This window comes from Topomyia yanbarensis, chromosome 2, assembly GCF_030247195.1.
Source record: "Topomyia yanbarensis strain Yona2022 chromosome 2, ASM3024719v1, whole genome shotgun sequence".
In the NCBI taxonomy this organism is placed as follows: domain Eukaryota; kingdom Metazoa; phylum Arthropoda; class Insecta; order Diptera; family Culicidae; genus Topomyia; species Topomyia yanbarensis.
In genome coordinates, this window is record NC_080671.1 from 250,502,168 (window position 1) to 250,522,532 (window position 20,365).

Consider the following 20,365-nt stretch of genomic DNA (forward strand, 5'->3'; position numbering starts at 1 on the left):
CCACCTACTGTAGCAACAAGCAACGGTGCGGTAAATGTGGGGAACGCCATGCGGATGATACTTGCAGTAGCCCTGCTGAGAAGTGTGTTTACTGTGGGGAGAATCCGCATGCACTTTTGACATGCCCAACGTACAAACTTCGCGCGGATAAACTGAAGCGATCCGCCAAAGATCGCTCCAGACGCTCTTACGCAGAAATGCTTAAAAGAGCTGTTCCACTTATCTCCGAAAACCCATTCGCTCTCTTGCCAACTGACGATAACGCCTCTAACGACCCTTGCGAGGGGCATTCTTTGGCTCCGCTTGGAAACTCTAGGAAAAGACCTAATCAAAACTCACCTGAACTTCCTCGTAAGGGTCCTAGGTTGTCCCAAACAAGGGTACAAAATAAAAATAATTCATCAACTGGAAGGGCTGGTACAAATCCGAAGATAATACCTCCTGGTTTTGGGAAATTGAGATACAACCAGGAGTTCCCAGCACTCCCCGGGGCACCAAAAATCCCAAGTGCTCCAATTTTACAGTCAGAAACTCAACCTAAAACGGGATTCCTTAAATTTTCTGACATTGTGGACTGGATATTCACAGCTTTCAACATTACCGATCCTATGAAAAGCTTGCTGGTTGCTATTCTACCAACAGTAAGAACATTTTTAAAACAGTTGACTGAACAATGGCCCCTCCTTACAGCGATCGTATCCTTCGATGGCTAACTTATTAGACGGAATCAGGGATCTGATCACTGTTTTACAGTGGAACTGCAGAAGTATTATCCCCAAAATTGATTCATTAAAACACTTGCTAAATTACAATCATTGTGATGCATTTTCCCTATGTGAAACATGGCTAACTTCTAATATAAACCTCAACTTCCACGATTTTAACATTATCCGCTTGGATCGAGAAGACTCATATGGGGGGGTACTTTTAGGGATCAAAAAGTGCTACTCCTTCAATCGAATCAACCTCCCTTCGACGCCAGGCATTGAAGTTGTCGCTTGTCAAACAACAATCAAAGGCAAAGATCTTTGCATTGCTTCTATTTACATTCCTCCTAGGGCCATGATGGGATATCGAAGATTCTCCAACGTGATTGAACACCTTCCCTCGCCCCGCCTGCTTCTTGGAGACTTTAACTCTCACGGTACGGGGTGGGGCTGTCTATACGACGATAATCGATCTTCGACAATTCAAGACCTTTGTGACAACTTCAATATGACAATTCTGAACACAGGGGAAATGACACGAATTCCTAGACCACCTGCGCAAGCAAGTGCACTGGACATATCTTTATGCTCGACATCACTACGGTTAGATTGCAAGTGGAAGGTAATATCTGATCCCCACGGTAGTGACCACTTACCAATTGTAATTGCAATCACCACTGGTTCAAGACCATCGACACCAATCAATGTTCCCTATGACCTCACACGAAACATTGATTGGAAGAGCTACGCTGCTGAGATATCCAAAACTATCGATTCAACACAGATACTTCCCCCGGAGGAAGAATATAAGTTTTTGTCCAACTCGATTCTCGATAGCGCGATTCAAACTCAGACGAAACGAGTACCCGACGTGAACACCCAAAAACGTTCTCCCAACCCGTGGTGGGACAAAGAGTGCTCAGACGTGTACGCGGAGAAAGCTGCCGCGTATAAAACTTTCCGGAACGACGGGTTAGTTGCTAGTTATCGAGTGTACGCGATATTAGAAAAGCGAATGAAAAATTTAATGAAAGCTAAGAAACGCAGTTACTGGCGCCGGTTTGTCGACGGGTTAACAAGAGAAACATCGATGAGCACTCTTTGGGGCACGGCCCGACGTATGCGAAACCGAAACAGTACTAACGAGAGCGTGGAATATTCAAACCGTTGGATATTCGATTTCGCCAAGAAGGTTTGTCCGGATTCCGCCCCGGCACAGAAAATCTACCGCGCCGCGTCGCCTTACAATACCGCGAACGAAACACCGTTTACGATGGTGGAGTTCTCACTTGCTCTCTTATCATGTAACAATAAAGCCCCGGGGCCAGATAGAATTAAATTCAACTTATTGAAGAATCTGCCAGACTCTGCCAAAAGACGCTTGTTGAATTTATTTAATAGGTTTCTTGAGGGTAACATTGTCCCACATGACTGGAGACAGGTGAGGGTCATCGCCATCCAAAAACCAGGAAAACCAGCCTCCGACCACAATTCGTATCGTCCGATCGCAATGCTGTCCTGTATCCGGAAGTTGTTCGAGAAAATGATCCTGTTTCGGCTCGACAATTGGGTCGAAACAAATGGCTTACTGTCAGATACACAATTTGGCTTCCGCAAAGGCAAAGGGACGAACGATTGCCTTGCGTTGCTCTCAACAGAAATTCAAATGGCATATGCTAACAAAGAGCAGATGGCATCAGTATTCTTGGATATTAAGGGGGCTTTCGATTCAGTTTCGATCAACATTCTTTATGAGAAGTTGCACCAGCATGGTCTTTCGCCAATTTTAAATAACTTTTTGCTAAACCTGTTGTCTGAAAAACAAATGCATTTCTCGCATGGCGATTTATCGACATCACGATTTAGCTACATGGGCCTTCCCCAGGGCTCATGTCTAAGCCCTCTCCTCTACAATTTTTACGTGAATGACATTGACGAATGTCTTGTCAATTCCTGCACGCTAAGGCAGCTTGCAGATGACGGTGTGGTCTCTATTACAGGTCCTAAAGCCGTCGACTTGCAAGGACCACTGCAAGATACCTTGGACAATTTGTCTGCATGGGCTCTCCAACTGGGTATCGAGTTCTCCACGGAGAAAACTGAGCTAGTCGTATTTTCTAGAAAGCGTGAACCAGCGCAACTACAGCTTCAATTAATGGATCAAACTATTGCTCAGGCTTCAACATTCAAATATCTCGGGGTATGGTTCGACTCTAAAGGTACCTGGGGATGTCACATTAGGTATCTGAAACAGAAGTGCCAACAAAGGATCAACTTTTTCCGTACAATAACTGGAACATGGTGGGGTGCCCATCCAGGAGACCTAATCAGGTTGTACCAAACAACGATATTATCAGTGTTGGAGTACGGATGTTTCTGCTTTCGCTCCGCTGCGAACATACACTTCATCAAACTGGAGCGAATCCAGTATCGTTGCTTGCGTATTGCCTTGGGTTGCATGCACTCGACCCATACGATGAGTCTCGAAGTGCTGGCGGGCGTTCTTCCGCTGAAAAATCGATTCTGGGACCTCTCATATCGATTGCTCATTCGATGCGATATTCTGAACCCATTGGTGATTGCAAATTGCGAAAGGCTTGTCGAGCTTAATTCTCAGACCCGATTCATGTCCTTGTACTTCGATTACATGGCACAGAACATCAATTCATCTACATATAACGTCAACCGTGCTCATCTCTTAGATACTTCAGATCCAACTGTATTTTTCGATACATCCATGAAGGAAGAGATTTGTGGAATTCCGGATCATATTCGCCCACAAGTGGTCCCAAATATTTTCTATAACAAATACCATCAAGTCGACTGCGCCAAAATGTTCTACACTGACGGATCAATTCTCGACGGGTCCACAGGCTTCGGTATCTTCAACGAAAATCTTGCTGCCTCATTCAAACTCAATGATCCTGCTTCAATTTACGTCGCAGAATTAGCTGCCATTCAGTATACTCTCGGGATCATTGACACCCTGCCCTCAGACCATTACTTCATCGTTTCGGATAGTCTCAGCTCCATTGAGGCCATCCGTGCGGCGAAGCCTGGAAAGCACTCACCGTATTTCCTGGGGAAAATACGGGAATATCTGAGTGCTTTATCTGAAAAATCTTACCAGATTACCTTGGTTTGGGTCCCGTCACATTGTTCTATTGCGGGCAATGAGAAGGCGGACTCTTTAGCCAAGGTGGGCGCATTAGAAGGCGACACTTACGAAAGACCAATTTGCTTCAACGAATTTTTCAGTATCTCTCGTCAGAGGACGCTCGATAGTTGGCAAACCTCATGGAGCAATGGGCATCTGGGACGGTGGCTACATTCCATTATCCCGAAGGTATCAACGAATGCTTGGTTTAAGGGGTTGGATGTGAACCGGGACTTTATTCGTACGATGTCAAGGATCATGTCCAACCATTACTCGTTTGACGCGCATCTCCGTCGTATAGGGCTTGCTGAAAATAATCATTGTGTTTGTGAGAACGGCTATCACGACATCGAGCATGTTGTTTGGCTGTGCGCAGAGTACTGTGTTGCCAGGTCCCAACTAATAGATTCCCTTCGGGCCCGAGGTAGATCACCCTATGTGCCAGTCCGGGACGTCCTGGCAAGCCGTGACCACCCCTATATTTTTCTTATCTATATCTTTTTGAAAACCATTGATGTCCAAGTTTAATACATTTTACCCTCTCTCATTCACAGTAGAATCTCACCAACCTATCCCTGTATCTACAATATGGCATTGCTTCACGAGTCTTCGGTGCACACTCTTCTTGATAACCGTCTATCCAGAACATCATGACATACCGCACATGCAGATGATATAGAGTGCCAATAATTATCCGAAATATCGACCCTCCCCTCGCCCCTGCGATTACAGGCTGGAAACTACAACACTACAACAAAGTGTGCATATCCGCCACAATGATCAATCAGCAAACGACGATGTCAATTACACAATATGTATCCCACTTCCTACCTTTGTCCTTTACTTACATAAGAGGGGAGCAAGCCGCCCCTAAATACGGCTTTCCCTTCCCCCACTAACATGTGACATGTAATATAAAAAAAAATGAATTATCGGCCTCGTTAAGCTACAGCATTTGGGCCTAAATAAACGTATTTTAAGATAATAGGTCAGATGAAAATAAGAAGAAAAAATAAATAAATAAATAAATAAATAAATAAATAAATAAATAAATAAATAAATAAATAAATAAATAAATAAATAAATAAATAAATAAATAAATAAATAAATAAATAAATAAATAAATAAATAAATAAATAAATAAATAAATAAATAAATAAATAAATAAATAAATAAATAAATAAATAAATAAATAATATTAGGTCAAAAGATGGGTACTGAAATGGAAACATGTTTTGAGCCCTCTGGACCAATTATTGATCCCATAATACACCCCTTATATTGGTTAAACGGAACCTTTTGATGGTCCGGTTCCCATACCCATAGATTGGTTATTTTGGAACAATTTGTGGTTTAATTTCAGTACCCATATCATGCTTCCGTCGTGCCCAATAGTAATCCGAACCATTTACGATCCTCTGCGATGGTCGCTATCGACAATGACACGATTGAGAAAATAAGTTTGACCCGCTATGTTGAATACAAATAAAAATATGTTGTGTCACGTGCTACGTTGATAAGTAAAATTCAATAAGTTCACATTTTGCTCTTACGGCCTGTTGAAAATTTGTTGCTATTGCATCTTCCAAAGGTTTAATAGTAATTGTTTTAGTTTGCTATTGAATATATCATTATAGGGTACGTGCTTAAGTTACGTCAATAGTAGCAGTTATATCAAGATACTACCTTTAACCCTTTAATTCATGAGCATCTTAACATTAATGTGGAAATTTTAGAAACGAAAATATATAGAGTAAGGTGGGGCAAAAGTGCGCACCTAACAGTTTTCGTGAAATAACTATTGGTAGAAAAGCACTAGAAAATCGGCATGATTACAAATTATTGCTCTCATCACACATCTTCAAAACGTATTTCTTGGTTTTGCTTGTAATCCGAGAAATAGTTATTTTCTTATGAATACTCAAATGCGTACTTTTGCCCTATGGTGGCGGCAAGAGTGCGCATAGCACGGGGCAAAAGTGCGCACAGCTTAAATAGCCGATTTATTTCCGCCCATACATTAAACTAATCAATTTTAGGATATCCATCCCCTCTTACTCTTCCTTCATAACTAAAAAGTACCCCTCCCTCTGCCTCGGTTGATGTTGTTCAGTTTTCCATTATGTTGAAAATGTTTCATCTTTTAGACAATGTGGTTCATGATCAAACTGTCACCCCTGGTAACATCATTATTTGTCATAGTTGGGTAGATCACTACAAAAATTCTTGCGAATATGCTATTTATATTGGAAATACATCTTTATTTACATATTCATAGTTTTTTGGTTCTTTTTTAATTACTCTGAGCTTTCGGCACTCTATATTTTTCCTTGGAACCAGTTATGCTGATGCTTTTGTTCCTAAACCGCTCATATCAGTCGTAATTTGACCGGTGAGCTCGCAGTTATTGAAGATGCTGGTCCCTTCTTTAAATCATAGAAGAATTAGTTCAATTTTTATATAAAAAGCTTTACTTGCGTTTTTTGATTTGGGCCGGATATGCTATGCGCACTTTTACCCCACTGTCAGTTTTTTAACTTATTCAATTGTTACGAAAATTACTGAATTTTTTTCATTAAATCAAATATATCTCGCAACGAACCATATGTTGAAGATTTTTAGGGTACTGTAGTTTTATAGATCCTGATTTATTCAAACAGCTAATTTATGATTCCCAAAATTCAAAAAATAATATCAAATCAGCGAAAAATGGCCTTTCCCCTTAATTTCAAGCCACTATATTCAAACCTTTCATGCTTATATGTGCGATTAGTTGACTTAATGATACACTAAATCCATACAGAGTTGCCAGGTTCTAGCGCTTGTGTGCTTCTAAAAGTGCGCACTTTTGCCCCATGCGCACTTTTACCCCACCTTACTCTGTATATAAGTGTACATGTTTCGACTTTTCGCATAAATCGATATTTTCGGTAGATTTGAATGCCATATAATAGAAGTTTTATGGCTCATGTTCTTTGAGAATTAAATGTACCGTTTGAAAGATGACCTGATACTTAGACACCCGGCATCTTTCATTTTTAATTATTTGGCTCAGAATTCCATAGAGTTTGGAGGGTTTTGCATTATGTCTCGCTACAGAAGATATTGCTCATTTTAGAATTTCTCGTTCATAAAACATTTCAGGAAAATAAAAAAACGTTTAAATAAAACAACTTTTATAAGAAATAAAGAAGGAGGAGGGTTTGTCTTTTCTTACGTTTGTCTTATCATATAACAGATATGAAAAATGAAATCATTAAGAAAATTATTCTTGCCACAGAAAAAGGAAACTATTTGTTATTTGTGCCATGAACATTTGGTATATCAAACCAAATAAGCACATATTATACATCAGGGTCAAAGAAGGGCGGAACTCGAATTGAATAGTTTTGCAGTGGCTGGATATGATTGATGCCAACGTGAGAAGCGTCTTAATTATCGAAGGTATTGAGCTGTTACAGAATTTTCTTGACTCTCTATGATGACTCAGTTCAGGAACAATGCGTCTGACAGGTTGTGAAATGTTGATATCCCTCGTGTTGTTCCTTCTTTAAAAACATTTATTTCAAACCCACAAAATATTTGAAAAATGTTCTGTCATACGCTTACCAAAGATCTTCAGGGCCGAATATTTCCAGAGTATGATCTGTATTTTAATCGAGAAAATTCGTTGATGGCCATTTCGGAGCTACGCGTACGATAAGCGTCACAGTTGCAACTCAGGATATATGCACGTGTCAGCCAGAAGAGGTAATAAATTTATTTGAATTCTTCATCACAGAGAAATAGATTCAAAGGAAATGGAACATATCGAAGCAGATTATGGACAAAATCGGAATGTCTATCAACAGTTATTTTGAAATTTGTATTGTACGAGATAAGGACGCAAAAAAAAATACTGCAGTTGATTACAGTTAATAATTAACATAAATTTTCTTGCAATGTTTATAAACTACTATACGTACTGTTTTTCTTATGCTTTAATGTATTAACAATGTTCTTATTCTTTAATGAATTAACAATATGATTTTTAGTTACGGTAGGGGAAGGGGGAGTTCACCAAAATATTATAAAGTTTTATCCGGAGGGTGAGGAAGGGGGAGATTGAAAAGTTCTAAAAAAGCCTGACGTAATTAGTGTACGGCCCCTTATCGCCCTTTTTCGGGTATTACGTCGATGGGAGTAGTCTCAAAAAGTGACATTAACTCTAGATATTTGATAAAGTGTGTGGAATTTTACACCTGAAGGATACTTTTCTAAGTTCGAAAACTTTATTTTAGATTCCTTTTCATATCCTGGTGTCTTGTAGAGTAAAATTTTTGTCTTGACTACGACGCACCTTTCAATATAATGCGCCATTTTGAAATTTCTGGTTTCTTCTAGAGCTTTTGAACTTTAATAGCTTTTCTTGTACTGAACGGAGTTGTTTGCACCAATCAAACGGAAAAATTACAACTAATGTTGTATTAAATTTTACAGCATGTATGATTTCTACAAACAACACAAAAACTGAACTTCAGAAAAACTTTCGAAAGCATCCGGAATTTCCCAGTCTTTTTCAGACAAAGCACCTAAGAGACCTTATCGTTAATTGGGAATACTAGTGTTTCGCGGGGAGTTCGGTAACAAAATAGTTTTTCTGAGTATATTACCGACCAGTTTGCTGTTCGTAACCTCAGAAAAACCATTAATTAACACTTCGCTTTGGTCGGATGTTTTATCAATTGGTTTTTTTCATTACACTATCAATAAACTTATTGATCATGTAAGGGAACTGTTAGATTTCAATTGTTATGCAATGATAATATAACTTCGTAAATATAATGAAATCGATCATGCAATGCACGAATTCATTCGTTGTTTTCTGCATCGAAGTACTTTCGTGCATTGTAATTAGTAGGTTTCGTTCATTTCATGAAAAAGAATGGCCGCTTGGTGAACGAAGGCTTTCGTAAATTTTACACGTTCAATGTACACTGCACGAATGTAATCGTTGATAACGACACTAATTTTCGTGAATGAAACGAAATGCTTCGTTTATTTTAATAAACATTTGTGTATAATACGAACGATTTCATTACTCACCTCAACCTGCTCACCTGTAGTGAGGACTAGAAAGATTGTGGTGTGATGAAATGGACGCTTGATGAACACAAGTTTTAGTAAATTTTACTTATCTAGTGTACATGGCACGAATGAAACGAGATGATTCGTTTGTTTCAACAAATGTTTGCGTATATTACGAACGACTTCGTTGGTCGCACGAATTCATTTCGTTTATTTTAGAAAAGTTTTCTTATTTGTTAGCCTCTTATTGTTTTCAGTCGATCTTGTGGGATCGATGTTTGAGATCTTCGATTTTTTTTTTAATTTAAAAAAATCGATGTGGCGAAATCGATTTCACTGTGGTGTGAAGAAATGGTCGCTTGATGAACGAAAGTTTTCGTAAATTTTACTTATTCAGTGTACATTGCACGAATGTTGTCGTTGAAAACGGCATTATTTTTCGTGAATGAAACGAAATGTTTTGCTTATTTTAATAAACATTTGTGTATATTACGAACAATCTCGTTGGTCGCACGAATTCATTTCGTTCATCTAAGAGAAGTTTTCGTAATCATCTTTCATCGTTCATCTCTCGTCATTCTCGATTAGTTAAATTTTGTGAGGAGTAAAGTGCATAACGTTAAAAGTTAATTAGGTAGTTAATTTCTCCGGGTAAAATAGTGGCCCTGTAACTAGAATCTTCATCTAACCGATAGCAGCGCAAGAAACCATGCAGCATGGCTGTTAAAGCAATCACCGATGAAGCTCACTTCCAAACCGAACTAGCCGCAGCAGGAGGAAAATTGGTCGTTGTGGATTTTACCGCAGCTGGGTGTGGACCGTACCGAAACATATCACATTTGTTCGATCAGCTTCCGGCGAAATATCCAAAGGCTGTGTTTCTCAAGGTGGACGTCGACAGATGTACCGAAACGGCGCCGTCGCAGGGCATGTTGACCATGCCAATGTTTATTTTCTACCGAGCCAGAACAAAGATTGACAGGATGCAGTGTGCAGACATTAATGGACTTGAAGCCAAAATACAGAAACATTACGTTGCCAGCTTGTATGAATCTGGAGGAGATTACGGTTATGGAATGTTGTACTTGAACACCTTCATCCAGAAGAACCAGTGCGAATGTTTGAACGAATCGAACGACCACCCGATGGTGAATGCGCTCAGTTCCAGCGGTGGTCATCTAGTGTCCGATTGTGACGAACAGTTGATCATTTCGATTACCTTCAATCAGCTGGTCAAAATCAGTGCCATCAAGTTCAAAGCACCACCCTCTCACGGACCGAAAAAAGGTGAGAATCTTTATCAATAAACCAAGCACCATCGATTTCGATATGGCCGAATCGCAAGTTTCGGTGCAGGATCTGGTACTGGGGCAGAAGGATCTTGTGTCGGGATCGCCGATTCTGCTGCACTTCGTTAATTTTCAGAACGTGCAGAATATGCAGTTGTTCGTGAAGGATAACCATTCTGGTGACGAGACGACCATTATCGATCATTTGGCCTTCATCGGGTCACCGATTGCAACGACTAAGATGGATGACTTCCAGCGGGTGGCTGGGAAGAAGGGTGAAAGCCACTAGATTATTTGAGCCGCTGGGAGAAGGATGGTTAGAAGGCGGTGGATAGGTGCGGTGACGAATATGTTTGATCGTATATTTAAAAGGTTAAAGATAGTGATGCGCGTTAACTTGTTCTTTTTATAAATTGTTCAAAAATAAAATGAAAATAATTAAAATTCAAATAATGAGCAGGAAAAAATGGCATATTATTTTGATATTGCTCCGGCAGAGAAAAACTCAATCTTATTCATACAAAACCAACGAGCAGTTCGCGATGGCTCGGTTGAATCCGTACAGCTCCGGATTCTGGATCAACTGGAAACGAAAGAGGTTCAGGAAATCTTCCTGAAACCGGCGGGCACGGATACGACTACTAAATAGTCAGACTGAGACCGTCGTGATGAATTGTTGACGTATTCTACCTCTATTGAAGCTTTTTTGACGTTGACGGTTTGACGAATAGTACTCGTAAATATTACAAATATGTTCGTATATAGCAGCGAACAATTCGTTCGCCGAATGAAGCTGTTTCGTAATAAGCCAACGAAAGTTGTTTCGTGGTATTCACGAGAAATTCGCAATAAAAAACAAAAATGTTTCAATAGAACTACGAACGATTTATCATATGTGCGAAAAAATTCGTATATTTTATGAATATTGTCTGTACGAAACAAATTCCTGGCGATCTACGAATATATCCTATCAGTGTACCTTAATGTAGTCAGGATACGCCGGTTTTGTTTCAGACATTACCTACCTATCTTTTTTTAATCAAATCAGTTTTTGTACTATCGTAACTAATTCTGCATCAGATATTTCCGAAAGCGGTGTGTTCGTTTTCTCATTGCTGGAGTTTTAAATGAAGAAGGCTAAAAAATTCAACTTAACACACTCCAGCATTGCACAGGCACATCAAGAGCTCTAGTTGCCACCGATATGTGGTCAGCGCGCATCGATTCTCCAACCTTGATCGAAGGAGTAAACGTCCACGCTAGAACTTGGGCGTTACGCAGCAACATTGTGAAAGTACCTCATAGGCGGCTGAACCACATAACAACTTCGGCCATCATGGGATTATGACAATGAATTTTCAAGTGTGTGGCACACTTGTTCGACTTCCATTTATCTCGTAATTTGATAAGGACAAGGTTTATGAATTCTTAAAAAAAATTATTTGGACATTATTATTGTTGCCGATCGCGACCTGTTAATGATTTGCGTTTATAAATAAATAAATAAAAAATAAAACAATATGAGCTCTGACCAGCCAGAATACAGGCTGGTTTCCGGCCACATTCCGGCTCATATGACACAACCAATTCCGACTAAGACTGTGGACCATTTGGCGATTTTTTTTAACTTTTAGTTAAAATTTGACAGTTCGAAAGTTATTTTCTCTTTCATGGAAAAATTTAACCGAGGGAGCGAACCATTTCAAAAGTTGACATATGAATAGTTATTTAGAATTGACAGCTGCGATGACCACAAGTTGGTAGAGGTGTGAACATTTGTCGATATTTTAAAATATTTTTTTCTTATTACATTAAGTATGACAGTCAAAACCTCGTTTCCATGTTTATCCCTTAATTTTGTATTGAAAAATATTGACAACCTCAATTTGATACAGAAAATGTTTCCACCTTTTTATTCTGCATCATGGGCAAAAATTTAACCATCGAGCTGTCAAATTTAACTACGGCTCTGTCAATTTTAACCATGCTCAAGAGTAGTGTTATTTTGCAAATAACTTTTGAAGTGTCAGATTTTAACTAAAAGTTAAAAATTTCACCAAATGGTTCACAGCCTAAGAAGTAAATAATTTTCGGCTGTTCTGGCTGGGCGAATTACACTAATTGAGGAAAATTTAAAAAAAATCAGTAGAATGTATGTAATAGTATGAACATCGTGTATTCTATTGATATTCTACAATCATAAAACATCCATTAATACGTGACAGTTTGAAAACCTCTTAGAAGAGTTTTTTGATAAAATAAATTAAATCTAAATGAAACAATGATTTTGAAAAATTAGTTAAACACCCTTCAGAGGATCAGTTCATGGGTTCAATGTTTCCGCAAGGGTTCATGTCGCAAGGATTGGTACAACAACGGTGTATGCATGGAGCGAAAATAGTCCACATATGGTCCCATGTTCATTTAAGACCATCGGTTGGGGCAAGATAGATAGGGCATGGGGTGATTGCCCCTTAATCCAAGACTCGGGGTGCTGGAAACGGGATCCACCCATGAAATATCCCTTACAATAACCATAGCTTCCAAGGACGAGGACCATGGACATGGTTCATTGAACCCATCAAAACACTGTGATTCAGTATTGTGGATTATAACGATAGACCATGTGAACTACCATTAATGGACTATTGTTTATACCATTGAACGACCATAAATTCCTTTATAGTAGGACCACAGATAGCCCTTAACTAGACCATCCATGGCCCTATTATTAAACCATACATTGTACCATTACCAAGCCATACATTACCCTATCACTAGACCATGATTTACCCCACTGAACTACCACGACTTCTACCATGTGTAACCCATAATTCGCTCATAGTTTTATCATACATTACACCACAATTTTCCCATTGCTTACACCATTAAAGGACTTTAATTTTTCCAACACACTGTCAAGTGTCATGTGTCGAAAATGTTTGATTGGTAACAATGACGTAATGAATGTAATGCTCAAACTTGTACTTGTTATTATAAGTTCATACTCTGATGAGTCAACGTTAAAAGACCAAAGGGATTTGAATTCGAAACATTACTCTTGATAGAATGATTACCTGTATTATATAGCGGCCCTGGATATTTCAGGTTATTTAGTTCACAGAAAGAAGTTCTACAAACAGCTCAAGGTATGATAAAAGTTGAACGTATGGAGAAAAGCGCCTGTTTTATCTCATTTACTCTTGGTGCCTAGATAATTGATGAATTTATCTCATGCGGAATAAAAATCTCTTTGTAATAAAGAAAATCATCCAAACCGAATCTCAATCCATTAAACTTCAAGTGTACTCGGTAGCATATTACTATAGGTGTATTAAGAATGTATTAAATTTCACATCCGTTGTAACGTCTGACGGCGTATTGTAAATACTTAAATTGTTTTTCTCATTTTATTTTTAATTTTTATATTTTATTTTATTTATTTTTATTTATATATTTGAATTCAAGAATCATTTCCATATCAGCCTCAATTTGAATATTATGCTATTAAAGCTCATTTCGATTGGTTATGGGTTTAAATGTAGATGACCTTAAAATTTGGAATAAAATATACAGTGGAAACTCGGATAAAATTTATATATGGTCGGTGTTAGGTCAGACCGGACTAAGTGACAGTGCATTGATTTCGAGAAAAACGCGTTTATAGTTTGAATCGCAGCATCCTTTACATTATAATTGGAAAATAATTTTTACCATAATTCTTGTTTATTGTTTCATATTTCAAATCTGGTAAAAGTGGAATGTAGATGAAGAAATTCTTTATCCAGTGCTATCATTAACTCATTTTTTGATGCTTTGCGACTTGGTCCGGTCTGACTTAACACCGACCATATAGCTTGACACATAACATTAAACATGTTAGTAAACGTCAAAGTCAATGACAAAGTATTTTCTATGGCACTACATTTCCACTAAATTGTTCTTTTGCAAAGTACGTCGGTTAGAGAGTAGAAGCCAGTCATTGTGCTCTGGTTTTTTCTTTTTATTAGTTCAAGTTTTCGGAATTTACACCACAAGTGGCGAACGCTCTGCTCTTGTGAGTTTGTAGAAATTTACAAAAGCGTCCAACTGACGTTTTTTTGTCCGGGCCTAGAGTCCGTAGTCCATTGCATCCGTCATTTTGTGCACGTGGTGCACTTCCGGCGGCGACAGCTCTACCAGGCCCGCCAATTCGGCAGTCAAACGGGGTAAAGAGAAATTCCCTCCTTCCTGCTTGCGTTTCGGTTGCACGACTCAATCAGCAGTTTCGGTTGCACGACTCAATAGCAGAGTACTGGAGCTCCGACGCCCTCGCCCCGCATCTTGACATCGGCCTTAGATTCATCGAGCCTGTCCGTCGACATTGAACCTTGAAGCATCGCCCCCCCCCTGCTCGGTGGCTTTCTTCCCACGCCACTGCCACGCTGAAATCATCGCACGCTGTATGAGCATCCCCCAATCGGTGAAAGGACAGCATGACCGACAGCATAATACCCTGCGCAGGTTAGTGAATCATGGCCATGATGAACACACACTATATAAAACACACTAAATATAACGAAACCGAATTCAAGCTAAATTTACTTTGATCCATTCTTTATACACCGAGCCCTGTGGTTTTTAGTCCACCCGGGTGAACATTCTACCTTGCTTCTACCTTGAACACGTGTGTATTTAGATAGATTACCGGGCATCCACATCAGTTGATTTGCATCCGATATATTAAACTTTCATTGTTTCGTTTGCCGAACGACCGTTCGAAAACCCCAGAGAATTCTAGAGAAAATTTTCAATAGGACGTATAATTATTTTACTCATTTTTTAGGTTGACTAGGATTAGAAGGATTAGATAATTGGAAACCGAATTGAAATTTTTGAATTTTTTTTTGATTTTTTTTTATTTAGGTTGAAATGATAGCTTTAAGCCTTTAAATGAATTGATCTGATTTAAAGATTTTTCATAATAATTCCCTGGATCATCAATTATCAAAATGGACCGATATTACATGTTGCCTAACACCGATCATTTGACCGAAGATTAATTAAATTTTTAACTAACACTTCGAGGCGTTCAAGTTGAAATGGACGCTAAACTAGAAGATAGAAGAAGAGCGTTAAGGTATGCATATAAAACAGAGCGATTTGAGTCAAATTTTATGATACTGGCCTTTCGATCATTGAGGAAGCGACAAGTCTGGAAAAAATAATAAAATTGTTAAAAAAAAGTTTGCGAGAATCATTCGATTATGTTGTAGTTTCTCGGTTTAGGCACTATTTGATCAGAATGGCATCTTCGAGTGCTGTGAACGAAGAAGAGAAGCAGATTGAAGCAAATTGTTGTAGGCAGATTGAGGAGATTATGAGGGAACATAGGCAACGAGTAACCTATGACCCTGAACATTCCAATGACGAAACAGATCAAGACCTAGGTGACGCAGCAAAGGGAACTAAAGAATCGTGGAGAAATCCAAATCCAGATGCTCGCGTACAGACAGGAAACCATACCCCGACTTTCAGGTTGGAAAAGAAAGATAAAAGTACGAGTAGAACTGGGACATGAGAAGAAAAAAGGCAGAGATTTAGAGAGGACGTGGGAAAACAAAGAAGAACTACTAGATAGTGTTAATAATCCTAAAGTAGTAAAATCAAAATTTGATAAACATGGTAAGATAAATGTAGACAGGAGGGAGTCACAGTATCATAGAAGAAGATCATATGATTACACAACTGATAATTCAGACTCTGGGGAGAGTGAAAAACATGAAATTGAGCAAAATAGTAGCAGTAGAGGCACCTACAACAGAGTGAGGGGCAGTAGTTCCTCGACTCATATAAGCGGTAGTAGCATAGAACAAGAAGATCATGGAAGATGGGATAGACAAAGAAGTTATCATAGGTCACAAACTCCACAAAGGCAATACAGAGGCTATAGAGAGGATTTTTATGCTCCATCACGATCGAGGGTCAAAAATTGGGACATAGTGTTCACCGGAGACATTAAGTCTATGCAGGTGGAAGACTTCTTAAATAGGGCAAAGAAACTAGCTAAACACGAACGAGTTAGCAAAAGACAGCTACTCGATAAAATTCACTACAAGCTGAAGGGGAAAGCCAGTGACTGGTGGTTTACCAGAGAGCACACCTGCACTACTTGGGAAAAATTTGAAAGCGAAATTCGTTTTAGGTTTGGAAATCCTAACCGGGAGCGAAGAATTCGTTCGCAATTGCGAGAATTAAGGCAACGTAGGGGAGAAACGATTGTGGCATTTGTCACTGAGGTTGAAAAATTGAACCTGTGTCTTAAACGTCCCCACTCAGCGCGAACGGTTTTTGAAATTGTATAGGAGAACATGCGACCACATTATAGATCAAAATTAGCCACGATTCGTGTGCAGAATTTAGAACATTTATTGGATCTCAATCATCGCATCGATGCCACCGATCCGAACCTATACCGAGCTGGTCAAAATACGCGTAATGAAGTCTACAACGTCGATGCTCAAAGCTATTCCGAGGGATAATATTCGTCAACCGAGGAATATGCTGTAAACATGCTTCAACGCAAATTTAAAACTTCCAAGCATGCACAGAAATTAAAACCAACAGTTAGCATTCAAGACTCTCAATCAGCTGACGCAGCCGCCATATAATGTTGGAATTGCCAAAAACCAGGACATCACTGGAGAATCAGTGACCGAACTAATATCTGGAGCTAAATCTTTATAGCATAAGATTAGCTTGTAAAAACTTTTCGATTGTGTGTGGTAAAAAACCCGGACCAGTGAAGAACAATCAAATTTTAGACAATATAATCACATTTCTTATATAGACCAAGCATTCTAGTTATATTTTGCCATTATTGTAACTTTCCTAAAGTACGCATACAAATATAGCGAATGCAGTGGTCTTAATCATATATCGAAACTATAAATATACAAGAATCGAAAACAATTTTATATATGGACAAGATGAGTTTTTGCAACGGTTTTTCAAAAGGCAGTGTATTCATTCATAAATAGGTTTTGTAGTATGTACCTATTAGTAGAATCAAAATACTACAGGCTGAGTGGAAATGAATCACGTGATGGGGAAATGAATCAATGAATTGATCGAACGTAAATAATAAACTTTCGTTGTGCAATTTAGTAACAAATTAGATCTACCTACCTACACATTCGCCTCAAACATTAAACCCAAGCACGGTGTTCCTAATACCGTTATTAACAAAAAAATTACCATAAATTTGTCATACGGCATTCGAAAGATACAGTATCCAAGCATCTTCTCAGGAAATTTTAAAATGATCCATCGAGAGATTCGAGAGGAATTGCAATTTGAAGTTTTATGATACGTTTCATAAGGCTACCAGCAAACACCCACGGGTTTGGTCCTATCTCTATAAACAAAAAATATTTGTCTACTTATTTAGGACATGGCATTTGAAAGATATAGTAATCAAGTATATACCCTGCAAGTTATTTGCAAAATATTTCATTGACGGAATCGAAATTTATAACGGTTCGGATGTGGTATGCGGTTATAGACGGGTTTTCTACCAGACTTCAAGCGTGAATCCATGTTTGTCCATTGACTATTTAGATCGTTTATACGTGTCGCGGTTTTTAAAGAAAAACCTTACCATTTAATTACATAAACATAATGTACAAAAAGTGTTATTCATATGGTGCACTGAAAAATATGAAAATAGGGTTGCCTACCAAATGTTAAATATAATGTGCAAGTTAAAAAACCTGTTTTAATCCACCTAGCGGTGCAATTGTGCCTTTCTCATTTCTCTAAACTATGGCACGGAGGCTTTTTATGTTCAACATAATTGTGGAAATGTCCATTACATTCTTAGTACACTGCTCTTATACACAATGGCATGCCAGCCACGAACTTGATGAGCTACGTGTCGACGGTGAAACACTTGAAACAAAAAAATATCATACTCCATTAGCCTAATCAGCATTAGATCAATGTTGTCTGCTTGCTAACTCATTTTGTCAAGCGGGGGTGGGTATGTGAGGAGGGCGAAAGTCCCATCAACGAACGACTCCCCAGCTTAAATTGGTATGCTTTGTGATATAGTGGTGGTTTAAAGATGATGGGGTTGAAAGGGAGGGGTATGAGGACTGGATAAGGTGGTGGTCTGAGGGGTGATTTAAGGAGATTTTTAAAGGAGGGGAGTAAACAGTAGAAGGGGGGTGTAACCCCTCTCCGTAAACCATCAACTACGCCCCTGTTAAAATTCAGAAACCTTATGCGAGTCGAAAAAAAAAAATTTGGGCCGGGATTAGGTTGACGTTTTTCAGAGTGATTGCATAACCTTTCTATATGAGAATGGCAAAAATGTGCCAAAATCCAAAAAAGTGAATTGTCAAATTTTTTACCTTTCTCATATAGATAGGTTATGCAATCACTCTGAAAAACGCCAACCTAATCCCGGCCCGGAGGACCGAGTGTCATATACCATTCGACTCAGTTCGTCGAGATCGGAAAAAGTCTGTATGTGTGTGTGCATGTGTGTGTGTATGTGTGTGTATGTGTGTGTATGTATGTGCGTATGTGTCAAATAATGTCACTCATTTTTCTCAGAGATGGCTGGACTGATTTGCCCAAATTTAGTCTCAAATGAAAGGTGCAACCTTCCCATCGGCTGCTATTGAATTTTTGATCGATCGGAATTCCGGTTCCGGAATTACGGGTTTCAGAGTGCGGCCACACAGAAATTTCTCATATAAACTATAGGAAAAATTAAAAATAGAATTTTTATTTTTGATGCTAAATGTGTTCAAGGTGCATGAAACGTCGAGATTTGATGCAAACTGGAAAAAAAATTTGACGACTGTTAACTTTTTTGGATTTTGGCACATTTTTGCCTTTTTCATATAGAAAGGTTATGCAATCACTCTGAAAAACGTCAACCTAATCCCGGCCCGGAGGGCCGAGTGTCATATCCCATTCGACTCAGTTCGTCGAGATCGGAAAAAGTCTGTATGTGTGTGTGTATGTGTGTGTATGTGTGTATGTGTTTGTGTATGTATGTGCGTATGTGTCAAATAATGTCACTCATTTTTCTCAGAGATGGCTGGACCGATTTGCCCAAATTTAGTCTCAAATGAAAGGTGCAACCTTCCCATCGGCTGCTATTGAATTTTGGATCGATCGGAATTCTGGTTCCGGAATTACAGGTTTCAGAGTGCGGCCACACAGAAATTTCTCATATAAACTATAGGAAAAATTAAAAATAGAATTTTTATTTTTGATGCTAAATGTGTTCAAGGTGCATGAAACGTCGAGATTTGATGCAAACTGGAAAAAAAATTTGACGACGATTCACTTTTTTGGATTTTGGCACATTTTTGCCTTTCTCATATAGAAAGGTTATGCAATCACTCTGAAAAACGTCAACCTAATCCCGGCCCAATTTTTTTTTCGACTCGCATAAGGTTTCTGGATTTTAACAGTTGATGGTTTACGGAGAGGGGTTACACTCCCCTCCATTGTTCACTCCCCTCCTTTAAAAATCTCTTTAAATCACCCCTCAGACCACCACCCCATCCAGCCCTCATACCCCTCCCTTTCAACCCCATCATCTTTAAACCACCACTGTATCACAAAGCATACCAATTTAAGCTGGGGAGTCGTTCGTTGATGGGACTTTCGCCCTCCTCACATACCCACCCCCGCATGACAAAATGAGTTAGCTAGCAGATAACATTGATATAATGCTGATTAGGCTAATGGAGTATGATATTTTTTTGTTTGAAGTATTTCACCGTCGTAACGTAGCTCATCAAGTTCGTGGCTGGCATGCCATTGTATATAAGTGCAAAGTGTACTAAGAATGTAATGGACGTTTCCACAATTATGTTGAACATAAAAAGCCTCCGTGCCATAGTTTAGAGAAATGAGAAAGGCACAATTGCACCGCTAGGTGGATTAAAACAGGTTTTTTCGAGTTTGAATCAAATCTCGACGTTTCATGCACCTTGAACATATTTTGCATCAAAAATAAAAAATTTATTTTTAATTTTTCCTATAGTTTATATGAGAAATTTCTGTGTGGCCGCGCTCTGAAACCTGTAATTCCGGAACCAGAATTCCGATCGATCCAAAATTCAATAGCAGCCGATGGGAAG

General features: G+C 38.9%; 1 pseudogene; it reads left to right on the plus strand.

The window, feature by feature from the left end:
* Positions 1–9,384: 9,384 nt before the first annotated feature.
* LOC131678972 (thioredoxin-like protein 1) lies at positions 9,385–10,602 on the plus strand (annotated as a pseudogene).
* Positions 10,603–20,365: the final 9,763 nt, after the last annotated feature.